The 15,605-nt window shown below is 37.0% G+C and overlaps 1 protein-coding gene across 9 annotated transcripts in view; it reads right to left on the bottom strand.

Annotated features, from left to right (window-relative positions):
* CASK (calcium/calmodulin dependent serine protein kinase) overlaps window positions 1-15,605 on the bottom strand; it is a 184,160-nt gene that overhangs the window by 112,369 nt on the left and 56,186 nt on the right. The window lies entirely within an intron of this gene.

Genomic DNA, 15,605 nt, shown 5'->3' with positions numbered 1-15,605 from the left:
AAGAAGAGCAAGACTTCCTTAATGATTTTCTGTTTTTTTGTATGTTTTTTTGGTGAACAGTCTGTATTCCCAAACACTGTTAGTGGTTCTCTTGGCTGCTAAGCAGCAGTTTCAACAGTGTTTCAAAACTCAAGTAGGAGTGTGATAATCAGAAGTAGTTTTATAAACCCCATAAATTAATTTAAAATGGAGGAAGGAGGGTTCTCTATTGGGAGTTTGCACATTCAAACAGAAATGGAGGATTGCCATAAATGCTCAGCAAACTCTGCTGTAAAATCGAAAACACTTTATTTTTTCTATCTTTATTCTATTTTCAATAATTAATGAAAGGAAATTAGTCGCTAAGATATGATCAATCACATAATGAAAGTGCATTCACTGCTGGTAACTATATTACATTCAATCTCATGTTGCTACCAGGTATGCAGCACTGTATAAAGATCTGAAACATAACACCTCTCCAATTACCATACACCACGATGTTACATTACAAACTGCAACTGTAAACACTTCATGAAAACACGGTGAATTTTTCAACAGAGCTAAGCGTAAAGGTGTGCAGCAGCTGATCTGCCAGAGTGTGCCCTGAAACTTCTTAAAAAGAGAAAAAAAAGATAGTTAAAACACAAAGTGCATATCTGGTAAAAGAATGCTACACGAAGTGACAAAATGCTCAACCTCAAAGTTACCATGACATTCTTTACTGAAATGTCTGAAAGCTGATAATTTCATAATCAAGTCCTATTTCTCCCCTGTGATTTGCAAAGTTTACAACTCCAAGTCAACATGACTGCCTACAGATTTCTCACTAGGTGGCAACACAGTTCTTACTTAGATCTGGCATGTATGCAGCAACTGAACACAAAAGGCATCTGCTTTTATTTAGCGGTAGAGAGCTTTCAGTTCGGGCAGTCTTAACGCTGATAATCTGGTTAACAATGAATTCAGACCTAAGAATAAGAACAAATGTATTCCACCTTCAAATAATTAAGATGCAGCCAGGGCTAAGCGAGAGATGATGTAGCAGAACCTTCTCTCCTGCAAGCTTAACGAGTCATTCAAAGCTGATGATTACACAGGTCATCTCTTGTGCTGCATGCTGTGATAACTGCGTTACACAACTGTATCAAATTTAAACACAGCCTGCTGCTGTAATCCAGAAGTTTCCCCAGTAATGCACAGAAATTAACAGCGGTGTACTTACTGAAGTCCAGCAAGAAGACCTAAAAACTTAGAACTTGCAAAGAGTTTGTTGAAATCAGTGGAATTTCTGCTGTTCCATGTTTACACCAGATTATGGGTTTGTTCTTACCCCATTCACTCCCACTCCCAGAGATTTTGTTTTGCTTCAGGAGCGTGCATGTGCATGGATGTGCTTAAGTGTTCTCTTCAGTCTTTGGCTATGGCAATACAGGTACAGAATGACAGAGTCATAGAATGGCCTGGGTTGGAAGGGACCTCAAGGATCATCAAGCTCCAACCCCCAATAATATCTGAAATGTGATAAAAGCATCATTGTCAAAAATAAATTCAAAGTGGTAGAAAATTTCTACAGCAAACTTTGACAGTTCTTCAACATTTTGACTAAAATTTTCCTAGGTGGTTCAGGTTAGACCATGCAGTCCTTTAAATGAGTTTTCAGTAGGGAGAGCAATATTTACATTAAATAAGTGCCCTCAAAGACAGCATTATCAAGAAAAGAATGTTAATCATTTATAATTAAACGTTACTTGCTTACAATCCTAATATTTCCAGCTTTCTTCTTGTTTGAAATGAGTTTTCTTCTGTAGCTTAGTTTTAACCTGAACACCGCAACAAGGATAACAGTAACAGGGGTAACCCTGATCACAACGAACAATCTCAATTTTACAGGAAATCTGGAGTACATAAAGAAAGTCTATCCTTACCAGACTGAGCTACTCCAGGCAAACTGTTCCTAACTCATGTCCTAGGAAGAGTAGAAGAAGCCATGAAACTGCTGCTACTGAACACTGTCATCCAGAAACAGAGAGCCCAGTGTCATCCAGACAACACAATCGGTTGTCCTAGATGTCTGTCATGCAGACAAAAGTTGTTTGTTTGGATTAAAGCTTCTTTGATCTAGAACTCCTGGGCTCTGCATAAGCAATGCCAAACCAGTTGCTCACTGATGTTAGAAATGGACTGGTGTATTTTGTCCACAGCACTAGAGTCCAGACAACTGAGGGAAAGCTGAATTGGAAATATCAATATGCTCTGATGGAATCAATTCTACAATGCCAGGTAGCTCACATAATGACAGCATTTTAGTTGTGGTAGAAAAATATGCAGGACAGGTAACTTTGAAGTTTTTCTCAGGTAATTTAATGCAAATTGCACTATGCTGTATAAGGCTGAGTACAAAAAGCTCTTTCCACAGCACATCAAACTCTATGATGAACAGAATATACAGTGCTCTGAGGAGAAACGTGCTAAGTAGTAGGTAACTGATAATTTTTAAGGCTGATATAAACTCTCACTAACTAGGAGGTCCTGCAGGGTGGTATATTAGCCCTGAAGAAAAAATGACTTAATGAAACTTCTACTCAGGTTCAGTAACAGACAGTCAGAAACCAGAAAACTCCTTTAAAGCAGCAGTAATCCAAATTATAAATGCATAAAGGGTGTGTGTCAGGAGAATGGAGGCAGTCTCAGTGACATCCAGTGATAGGACAAGGGGTAATGGGTGCAAGCTGGAACATAGGAGGTTCCACAAAAATATGAGAAAAAACTTCCTCATGGTGGAGGTAACAGAACACTGAAACATGCTGCCCAGGGAGGCTGCGGGGTCTCCTTCTCTGGAGACATTCAGAACCTGCCTGGATGCATTCCTGTGTGACCTAACCAAGACGTTCCTGCTAAGTAAGGCAGGGGGATGGATTAATGATCTTTCAAGGTTCCTTCCAAATCCTGACACTGTGATTCTGGAAAATCAGAAAAAGCCAGGTTTGTTGTACTGCACTTCTGTATGCACTTCCTTTTGCAATTATTACCAAAAGCTATGGATTTTTTTTTTTCTTTTGTTAACTGACCCATTATAAACAAGTTTTTTAGAACAAATGTACACATCAGTTCAGTAATAAAAAAAAATGACACTACAAAATGTATTATTTACCAGCTTTTTTCATGCCAAGAAAATAACAAAGTGTATCTAGACTCATTATTTTCACATGTTCATAAAACACTTCTATGTACTTCCTATTTAGTACTTTTTCTCCTTCCCCCACCCCCATCCCCACTTTCCCCTTGCCACCTGTGTAGTTACCATAGTCTTTTCAAGCCTAAAATCTGAAATCTGTGCCCTTCAAATATATTTCTCTTTTATTCCACAATAATTCAATACTAGTAATTAAACTGGTGCCACCAACCTCAATTTTTGTCATTAGCCACACCTCTAGGAATAAGTTTTTAACTTGTCCTGGATTGTACAACTGACAGACACAACACATCCACATGAAGAATCTATCCAATGACAATTTTGTAAAGTAATTTGAATGCTATTTCAATTTAATGCCATCTGAAAAGTATTTTCTTTCAAAACACTAACATGAGTCTAAAGATATTCAAGGGACAATTATTAATCAATCCACATATAATGAGTTTATTACCTTCATCTCACAAAAGAATTAAGAAAACTGTACTTCATTTCCTCTCTATTTTCTGGTGATGAGTAAAGACAAAAATATACCCAGAATTCTTACTTATCCAAAATGATTTAAAAACAAAACAAAACAAGAAACAGTTCAGTCAGCTAATTCCACCAGTGCAACTTGGAATTCTATCAAAAAGCAGGAGATACAGACTGGAAACAGCCCACCTGCGTTGCTTTTCGACTTATTTCTGAGAATTTTTCAATGTCTTTGAAACTCAAGAATTCCAAAGTTACATACAGCAGTTTCCTTCACCATTACAGGGTATTCTGGGGGAATGATAACAATCTACAACACCTTGAAATAACTAGATGGGGATAATGGATTACTCTTTCCTTTTGACAGAGCACAGGTTATTTTAAGTGCTCACACTCATAGAACAAAATGGACATTATTCATGTGTGAAAGAAAGACCTGACCCAAATTTCATCCAACAACTAACCCGTCCTATACCATTTCTGCATGTTCAGCATGACAGCCACTTTCTTTCTTTGGTATCCAAATGGTAGTGATGATTAATTGAGGCCAGAACAGAATATTTCAAATTCCATCCATTTATTTTGCTCTTATGTGCAAAAGCAACCACAAACCTGTATAAGGATTAGGTGGTCAAAGGATACACCCACTCCTATCTTTTAGAAGACTACCCAAGTAGAGCAACTAATCAGAATCTGTATACTCCGCAAAACAGAGGTCTACAGGAGGACTTAAAGAAACAGTTATTAGGGTTAAAAGAAAGAACCAAAACTGAAAGAACCAAATTTCATTTCCCCACAAGCTGAAAAAAAAAAGAAAGTTTAAATTCCGTCTCCATTAAATATCACTAGGATAAAGAATTTAATTGACATGACAAGGTACTTAGAAATATAAAGCCAAACACTTGCACAGGCTGCCTGAATTAAGAGACCACTGACACACTCCATAGGTTCTTTAGACCACTTTCTTCCCTAGACAACAAAATAAAAACTCTGTTTAAGCATGTCAACACATGACTCAGAGGCTGAGTGTAGTACTGTCCAGATCCTGAAAATAATCTGAAGCACAGTTGCATAAGATGCACTCCTTATCCTTCCCCAAAGAAGCAAATACTAGTTCACAGTCCGACCTTCCCTCCTTCACTAATCTCTCCTGGTGAAACAAGTTGTTCTTGTCCCATGCTGTACAACCACTTGAATTTTCTATAACACTGCAGTAGGCAGAGGAACGTGAGACACTGAGGCAGGGATAGGAGTTCTCACTACTACACAGAGGGGATGATTATCTGTGATTAGAAATAAAAGTCAAGTTTGAAAATCCATGTGTTGTTATTCAAGTTATATATGCGTGTGCAACAGTATTAAAAGCCAGCTCAAATCTAGCAGAATTTATTAGCTTATACGCAAAACAGCTATGGTGCTTCAGGGCATGATGATCCAGTACAGTATCTTCCGGTCAATACCTGAATTAATAAACAGTGATGGACTTGGGCTAGCTCTGTGCAAAGTCACGTAAAAGTAAATCAACAGTCCCAGAAACAGAGTGGCAAGAAGCCAATGTTGATACTTTGCAAAAAGGCCAGTTCTGGAATGATGCTAAGACAGAAGTCACAAACTTCGATAGATACAAGGTCACTGTGCATGTTTTACATATCCACGTCCCTTCTAACACATGCAACTATACCTATTACAGAACTTCACTGTACATAGTAGCCACAGTATTAAGCCTGCATTTACCACAGAAAAGTAGTATTTGGCTCCTTAAATCATCCTGCTATAAACATCTTCATTCATTAACACCTAATTAGGGAAATAAAGCCTTAGGGTATAAAGAAATTCATATAGCTCACACATATCCCATGTTTTGTCACACAGTAAGATCAGTTTGGAAAGTCTGTAATTACTAGGTAAAATGATTTTAAAGTATAAGCACTGCATTATAACACTCTTAAGACAGAAAAACATTGAAACTCTCAACATTATTTTTTAAACCTCTGAACCACTAGCATTGAATCTGAACCTAAAGCTTTCCACCTTGCAATTTTCTTGAGATGTGATTCATTAAATTAAATCATCCTTCATCTTCACTTCTCCAAGTGCCACGGAAAATAATGAAACTGGAATCCATTTAAATCTTTTCTTACCACAAGCATTACTTGTCAAGTGATGTTTTTACTGTCTTAAGTACAGTCACAGACAAAAGTACAATGTGCTGCTAGCAATGAATATTACAATCAAAGAATGGCAGCAACAGACAACAATATCCCTGTCATAAGAACCAATTTTCTAGAGGTTTTGCAAAATACGTGCCTAAAGTTGAAGAAATTATATGCCAAATTAAACTTCGAAGACAGTTACAATGGCCCATGGATTTCAGTAACACTGAACATTTAACACTGTTTCATATCTTGGCACACATATGTGCATGCCCTCAGTCTTCAGACAAGCATTTGCAACTCTGATTACCACGCCCTGAAGCAGTGTGTAGTGGTGACTGTTATAACAGCCATAAATTCATCAAAAGTTCTTATGAATTATGAAGGAAATTATTACATAAAACACAATCAAGTTAGAAATTTCTATGTTGTAAAAGGCAAAGGAATGAGAAAGGAATACAGCAGTACTCTGGGCAGAACTCCAGCTGTACTTCCCCTGTAATTAATTTACTCCAGCATTACCTGACAACAGCACATGCCTATGTCTTAAGATAGGACAGTGAAAAGCAAGATTGACAAAGACTTAAAGGAAAAAGAGAGAGAAATCATTCTAATCCCTTAGACTGTAGTGCGGCATTTGTTGGGGTTTATTGGGCCTAACTATCCAGTTGTTGATGGCAGGGTCCCACAGCAATGGCCTCTATGGGCAGAGACCAGGGCCTGCCCTGCACTAGCCATTGCCCAGCTATAGATGGCTCCACAACAGACCAAAGTTAAGCGCATCGCATGTAGCATCTCTGAATCAAAGGACTTCACCTCTCCTCTCTGGAAACGTATTCAAGAGAAGGCAGTAAAGACTCCAGAATCCCAACCAAAACCAAACCAAACCAAACCAACCAACCAACCAAACAAAAAATTAACAAGTCTAGAGCAAAAGGAGCAAGAAGATGATTAGAAAGGAACAGGAGAAGAGCAAGGGCTGGAGCTGATTCTATGTGTTGGTACTGATGACACAAAAGCAGTAAACCTCAACCTAACAAATGACTTTGGGAAACCAGGCAGTGCCTTTGAGAAGAGCCAATCACATGGATAACTTCACATCCATGAACAAAATATGCCCAAACTGAGAAATTCCCTGCTAAAGCAACCTTCTGTATGCAGTTTCTCCAGCTATTTTTTTTTTTTTTGCTTGTTATTTAAGGCAAAATTAAAAAGCAGACAACGTTTATGAGCTGTTCAAGTGCTTCTATAGTTCCTACTCCATCCCCAGTTTGCATTCCCATGTTAAACAAAGAGCCACTGATAATTGTTAGAAGTGAACCACTCATTAGTTTTGTAAGTATCCTAGATCGGTTTATTATCTCAGACTCTAGACATACAACACAGAAATATTTTTCTCCAAAGTCAGTATCAAAATTCCCAGCAGAATATTCAAACAACACTCAGATATGCTTTTCCCTTAACAAGGTGATTCTTTAAATGTAATAGTGTTCAAAACAAGGAAGCAAGCCAATTAAAAAGAAATTAAAGATAATGAGACTTAGGGTACAAGACCTCACATTTTTCCCCATCTTGAACAAAAATGGATCCCTTCAGTGGTCAGAAAAGTAACAAAGCCATTGCAAACAAAGTGGTAGGAATGTACAATAAGGAGTCTGGGTTGAAGAAGCAGGACTTTCCCTCCCCCCTCAGCAGCAAGGAGCTGTGAAAGCAGCTCAGCCAGCCTTTCTGAGGTGGTGAGGGGGGAAACGCAAAGCAGTGAGACTCACCCACACACAGCACAGACGGTAAGTGGCACCTAATAATCCTAGGTGTTAGCATGCTGTATTTCCAGGGCATAACAGTTTCTTCCCTGGTCTTCCTTTCTAACAGATAAGGTTCTGAGAGAAAGAAATGGTAGGTGCTCTATCGATACGCAGCACTATAAGAATAGACGTTCTTGCAAAACTACAGCAGCAGAGATGAAAAGCTTCTCTCCAAATACGTCAGCCCCACTTGTCCAACCCTGTGCTGGAAACAGAAGCTCCAGTTTGTCGCAGCTTTTCAGAAAGAACTAAGAGGACAAAAGGGAATACAGTGATGGCAACCTGCAGAGATCTGAAAACACGGACGTGAAATACATACATATTTTAATACAATTCCGTGTGGCGATAACACTGGACTCAAATGATTGCCTGATTTGGCAAAAGAAAATGTATTTACAGCAATTCAAGCAACACAGCACTTCACAAGCCATTTTCACTACTTATGACACTACAAACTGTAGTAAAAGAGTTGGCAATATTTTCACCAGCTTCTGCAACTGTTAATTGTCACTATACCACAAGCAATATTAAAGATGACCGATATTAAGGAATCTACAATCTCTCAGTAGATCAAACAATGTATTTTTTGACTTATTTTGTAAGTCTTCCTGGCAAACAGAGGAAATCATGAGGCTTAGATTTTATATTGCTGAATATGCCAGTAGCTTTCTGTGGAATTCGGAATATATCTTAAATTCCTCAGTTGTGCGAAGTCTAAGAAATAAATCCTTAATTATACAATTTAACAAATTTTAAGGCGTTGTGAATGAACAAAACATCACTTTTTTGCACCATCCTCATTTGCAATAGGGATTTTACTTCTAAAGCAACTTCAGAAAAGAACAACTTTGACTACTGAATATTTTAGGCAAAATACAGGCATACTAATCTTCTCCTCAACCAAGAAGCATGCCTTGAATCTTACTTGTGTATGAAGTAATTTTAAAATTCCATCTGCAAGAAAAATCTCTGCCACAGATTTTTAAGTAAACCAACTATACATCACAGTACTTTTATTTACACTATGAATTTACTTACTGTCACTGTGTATATTTCTTGCTTGGATTCATATTAGGCAATCAAGTACATAGTACACAACCTATATAAGTAAACTATGCGGGTGTCCCTGATAAGGGTCTTCATTAAAATAAATGGCTTGCAGCTGGAAAATGACACACCAGTAAGTCCCGTTTCAGAGTAATAACACACTGAACTGTAAAAATGGAAATCCCCTACAACCTTTGGCATAAAAAAAACTGCTATGCCATAGCCCTATGAAAACGCGTCTTGCAATGCTTAGGTAAAATTTAATATTCTTATCCTTTTATCTTGTAGGTTCTTAAATGAACAAAGTGTTTTAAAACCAAATACTTTCTATTCCACTACTGCAAAGGGAGAACTGACAGTTGTCCACTTAAGTTTCTAGTGCCACTATAAATGTAACAGTATTTAAATCTAGAATTATGTGGAAATTCAATGCAGTATAAAAGATGAAACTAAATTCATATAATGTGCATTAATTGAATTTATTTTTAATCTTAAATTTAACTGTATACATAATCAATTACTGTTTGTATCTCACTTCCTATTAAAATTATTAATATACTGGAAGACAGCAGATATGATAATATTTTACTGACACAATACAATAGAATGGCAGATGAAATGTGTAAAGTCTTTAAGAAAACAGAATTAAGTTTATTATTCTCTTCAGAATTTTCAAGTCTTTGATTTATTTAAAATTGAAATTCAACTCTCAATTGAGAAGCTAAAAATCATCGATATTCTCCTCTGTTAGTCACTTCATAAACTGCCTTACAAGGTAGATTCTAAGTGACAAATATTTCTATCATCTGCCTTTGTATCAAGATAACTTGACTGTTCCTCTTAAACACTGCTTTCTTTCTATTGAAAACATTTTCTGTACTGAAAAGAATATAAGACATTTTTTCCCGCAGAGCAATGAAGCACCTCTCATCCTGGAAAACTGCTATCGACTGGCAATTTTACAAGTGGACGAAAGCCACTGAATGAAACAAGATGGATACCTGTACATCTGTGCAATTCAACGTGCTAACTTAATCTAAATTATTTCTCACAATTGGCATACTGAAAATTTCCCAAGCTTCAGAAATTTTGAGCTTTCTTCTCAGACTTTTTCTGCTCTTCCACACAATGACACACTATGGAGATTTCAAATTCTACATGCCTTATGTATCAATTATAAATATTTTATGATACAGATGCTAGGCTGGAAGTTTCCACAAAAATCAGTGTTTGCTTTTTGTAACTGCTGCATGTATCAAAACAGTCTGCCACTGGTCTTTACTGTTACCAATTTTTTCCTTTAATTTTTCAGATGGAAGACCAAATAGGTGGTAGAAAGATTCTGCTGTATATTTTAGTTTTAGCAGACTTCTCTTATTTTAAGTCACATGTGCACATTCAGCAAACTGACATACAAAATTAAGAACTTTTATTTACAAACACTGACACAACTTTCAGCAACTGCTACCAACCACTTGTCACTAAAATGTCAAGATTGAAAAATATTTTTATGTGATCAAAGGTAGACGTTTTTGTTTATTATCTGCATTTTTACTAATTGTAAAAGCAAATGATTTTAGTTTTGAAATAAGAAAGACAACCCAATCTAGATTTTTAAGCTGCACATGTATGGGTATTATCATAAATAGAAGTACACAACTTACCTTTCACATCAAAAAGACACCTCCATTCTATAGCTATTACTTAGACGACCCATCAGTGTTTGCTAATGCTTTGTTACTTCTGCAAATTTCCACTGCCTACAGGTCAAAACACTGCTCATATATAACCGAGGAAAAGTACCAGTACAAGCAGAATAGCCTCAAGTAGAATGTTTGTAGATCATTTGTTGGAAAATTAACCAAGATGATGAGGTCCCCATCCAAACTGCAAGAACTATGAGAAGTACAAAATAGGAGACTATGGATCACAAACCCTGACATCTCTCTTCTGGAAAGAGGAAGATTTTAGACAAGATTTTCACAAGATGCACACTATCCCAGGCAAAAATCACAAAACTTAAAGACTGATTTTTTGCCAGAGCTTCCTACTGTGGCAGGACACAGGTTTATCATTCTAACATGTAATGTATTTCTATAACAGTGATGGCGAATAGGCATAATTATTTGCCATATCACAGTGACATGTTTTTAGGTTCAGAAAATCACAATAACTAACTTAAGTGTCAAAGAAGGGTCATTTTGGATCAATGAATTAACAGAAATTGCATCTCAGCTGCAATTAATCTTATATTCTGTTGACTGTGTAAACCAGAACAGAACACATGCTTGCACGCAAACAGAAAATATTTGAAAATACAGCTGATACTTATTAGCTTCTCTATGCTCGTAACCAGCCTGTATTATGGCAAGCACAGTTTGAAGCCTATTTCTGGACAACTATTGGCAAGCATCACAATTAGTTAGATGAGTACAAGCTGTGTACAAAGACAGAAGTGTTTTGGAAAGCCCTTTCATTTTTTTCAGCACAGAAACTGGATACACCTCATGCATTTTGTACAGAGATTAAAGATGACACTGCTTAAGAATGAAGAATTGAGAACATGTTTTTGAAAGCATATTTCAAGAATTCCCTACATTAATTCAATTCTGAATTTGTTTTGCAAAGAGTGTTAATAAATGCACTTTTATCATTTGTCTTTATCATACCTGAAAAAGCTCCAGGCATTACTTACTACTATATGAATATATCCTCCTTCCACTCCAGCCTAGATTATTCTTGCATTTTAAGCAAGGAGACGAACATAACTAAACTATAATTAAACTAAGGTCTCAGACAAGAAGAATGTTGTCAGTTTATGTGATACAACTTTATTTACACACCCACAAAAAGCACAGATACAATGATGCATGGGTTGAAGGAAGCCCAAATAACTCCCTGCTCAGCTCTTCCTAGTCTCATCACAGGAGAATCATCTGCTCACAAGACCAGAGGAGCACAGGTGCACAAGAACAGGTAGAAACCTCTACTAGGGTCACAGAGGGTGGGATAACCAGAGTTCCTCACAGAGCTCTCCCGGGAGAGTTTCAGCCTCGTTGGTCCAGCAGTCCTCCAGGTCATCATTTCGAATAAGGAGACTGCTGCCAAGGGGTGTTAAGACATGTTATGAGATACAGGGGAACAGCACTCTGATATTACATGACATATTTTGATTTATTCAGGGGAAGATCAAAGGTAGTCAAATTGAGATTTAGGGAGAAACAAGTGTGATAAAAGAGGAACATAAGAATAAAAGAGCCCATTCACATTAAGAAGGCCCTGTGAACAATCACTGCAGTCTGCCATGTCTCGTCATTAATCTGTATCTTCAACTATTTTCCTCTGTGTACACTTACGTGCATGTGGATCTGTGGAGCCAGCGTCTGGAGCAAACATGATTGTGCGAGTGAGCATGAGATCACCAGCAGAAAACAAGCAAGACAAGCTGATGTGTAGGTGAAGGGGTCTGAAAGCAACAGGGTTGGTGGGTCTCCAAGAGACTGCTCTGGGTGTGAAAGCACAAGCACCTCTGTCTGAGCCCAGCTGCAAGGAGGAAACAACCCTATACATGCATATAATATATATCTCCATTTTGCTCAACCATGGAGAAGAACACAAGAGCAGTGTTTATAGGAGAGCGTTTTCTCTTGTTGATTATGTGGTGTATATGCGTGCCTGCTAGGAACACAATTTCAGTGTGGGATGGACCTAGAGATGTGGAGCTGCAGCAGTCTCTCAGGCTGCTTAACCCCTATCGTGATAAATTTTCTTTTAACAGATATACTGTGAGATTTAAGCTTATGGTTTAATTTTGGAGGGGAGATTACTTTGGTGAGTTTGATTACTTACCAATGAAGAGTTTTCTAGATTTAAAAACTACAGTTTGCTGTACATTTACTATTTATGCTTAAACTACTCACCAAGCAGTCTATATAAACCAAAGCATTGAAATAATAATTTAACACCTGAAGGAAATGAGAAAAAAATAATTAATCAGTTAATTCTTTATCTGATGTTATGTTCTCTTTACAGCAAGGACAAATTGATGGTTTATGTTCATGGCCATACAGAATCCCAGGTCCTTTTCTGCCACGCTGCTTTACTGCTGATGTCCAGTCTTATTTCACCCCATTTGCAGGACTTTGCACATCCCCTTGCTGAAATTCATGAGGTTCCTGTCTTCCCCTTTCTCCAGCCTGTCTAGCTCCCTCTGGATGGCAGCATGACCCTCTGGTATATCAGCCACTCCTCCCACTTTTGTGCCATCTGCAGACTTGCTGTGGACACATCCTGTCTCATCATCCGTGCCATTAATAAGGACATTAAACAAGACTGGACCTTATATTAACCCTGGAAGTACACTGCTAGTTATTTCTCCAGCTTGACTTTAGAACACCTAATTAAAAGCAAGATATGCAAGTCATGCAGAGAAAAGTAAAAAGAAAATTCATGGGATACAAGGAGAATTAGAATAAATGGAGAGTCAAAAGGTAGCCAATGTGAGCTATAACAAATTCAGATATAAGCAAAGTGCTTTATTACACATTTCTAGGTTTTGTGTATATCAACTATGAGTTGTGTTCGAAAAGAAATTTAAGCAGTTTTTTATGATACTACAGTGACTAAAGTAGCTTACTAAGCATCAGGTCCTCTTCCATGTGAGTCCTCTAAATAGAACAGTATAAGACATCCTCATTTATTTCTAAAAATATCCAAGCTTCTCATTTTATTAAGTGTGTTTTCATTTTTTGGTGCTCTGCAATATGAAAGCATGGTAAATTGTAGTAAAATCCTTCATCACGTAAAACAGCCAACATTAACCCAGTAGATCATGCAGCCACTTAAACAGTGACAGAGTGTCAATTAACTTCATTAATATGGGTAAATCACATCACTACAAAGGATGAAGATACACAGTATTCAAGACCATGAGTACTAATACTTAAATTCAATAGAATTTTGTCTAAATTAGATTTGTTAAATGTCAGGAATTGTTGCATGGAATTTCTTTTTTTTTTTTTTTTTTTCCAATTAATAATCTATTACAAAGATGCACACAGACTTAAGATCTGTGTCTTTATGCATCCTACATGTTAAAAATCTTATGGAAACCTCATGGAAACAGTGCTACACTAGGTAAAATTTTGCCTTGTAAGTTAGTGACTGCTCCATCCCATACCACAAATGCTCATGGAAGCACTGATTGATAAACACAGATTAGTCTACAATACCTGATTTTTCAAAGATGATTGCTTTTGTTACTGTGGTAAGGCAGGTTCCACTAATGTAAGAAATAAGTGTTTAGATCAATAAATAGCCTGTCTTTTTTTAAAATATGTACCATGATCAACTTCCTTACAAGCTCAAAATTGCCATATTTAATGCCTAATACAGACTGTTATTGAATGGAGCCATCCATGTTGAAACAGTCCTTCCTTCAGACTTCTCTAAAATGAAAACAAAGGAGTTCTGAGTCTTTCTGAGGGGATGTTCCCTGGACTCTCAGGATCAAAATCAAATATAATCTAAAGACTAGGAAATTTTAGAGCGTAGCAGACTGAGCAAAACTGACTTTACAAGCCACATTCTTCAGGGATTTTCCTTGGTTTATGATTGACAGTTATCCCACTCTCCCACTCCTGTGCATGAGAGAAAGACTGTGCACAGCAAAGATGTAAAGAGATAACCCTCGAAATGATCTTGCAGAGGACAAATCTGAGTTAGAGAATGTTCCAAATGATTAATCTTACCATTCAATGGCAGCACACACTTCAATGTTATTTACAAATACTACTTTCCTGCAAAGTTACGTAATGTTTATTTTATCTAAGTATCACCATACTGGCTGCAAGTCATGACTCTCCCCCAGCGTGTTGAAGGAATGATGTACCAGAAATAAGTCTAATGTATTCAAATGAAAAAATAACATGTTTTTGAAATACAAGCCTAAAACCTGGACTGAAGACCAGTCTACAAGAAATGAAAAGGAAATAAACATGATGGAAAGAGTCTGTGAAAAACAGATTCTTATCTGTTTTTTTGGAAGGATACAATACTTGCTCCATGTTAGTTTATAAAGCTCATGTGTCTTAATATTATAAAACTAATGCATAACAATTCAAAATCTTAGAACAACCCACCCACCCCATAAAAACTCACCCAAAACCAAAATAACAAGAACCCACAAAAAATAAAATAAAATCCAAACCCAAATGAAACACCACTAAACACAGAAATTGCTTATAGTCAATTAAATCAATGACTTGCCAGCCTGAATTATAGCTATATCAATATAGCACGCATGGAATGGAAAAAACAAACTTAAGTATAATCCCAAGGCAGAAAATGCAAACATCAACAGCTTCCTGCATTTCTTCAGTGAAACCATATTTATTGTTGGCTTCTCTGTTCTTCGTGATAAGTCCTTGAGCCTTTTTGTACTACTTCACCCTTTTGGTGCAATTCCTTAATGGCATCAAAAGGCTGAATTTTACAGTCAAAGAATGAGGAAAGATTTCCACCTGTAGAGGTGGAAATAAGACTGAACAGTTGCTAAAATGTGGGTCAGATGAAGACTAGAATACAGACAGAACTTTCTGGCTTTAGAAATCTGTACCAGAATACCCTAGAATGCACCAAATTATTTTAGTAAAGATACACCAATGTAAAATGTGGTAACTTACTTCAGTGTCACCTTCCAAAACCTTAACACGGCTATATGTATGCTAAGTATTATGGAACATGTAGCTTATGTTCTGATTAAGGAGGGCTGTGAAAAAAGATGCTAGCAGTAACATTATCTCAATTTAAATGAAATTGTCTGGTAAATTTGAAGCAGGACATGAGAGTTACTTCAAATCAAACTCGCCATTAAGCTTAAGACAGCATCTGTTACAATTACTATAAAACTGGCAAACCAAAAAGCTGTCTGCTCACAATTTGCTCCATTTCTTG

Source organism: Excalfactoria chinensis, chromosome 1 (assembly GCF_039878825.1).
Source record: "Excalfactoria chinensis isolate bCotChi1 chromosome 1, bCotChi1.hap2, whole genome shotgun sequence".
In the NCBI taxonomy this organism is placed as follows: domain Eukaryota; kingdom Metazoa; phylum Chordata; class Aves; order Galliformes; family Phasianidae; genus Excalfactoria; species Excalfactoria chinensis.
Note: the sequence above shows the minus strand (reverse complement) of the source record. Positions and strands in the feature narration are given on the sequence as shown.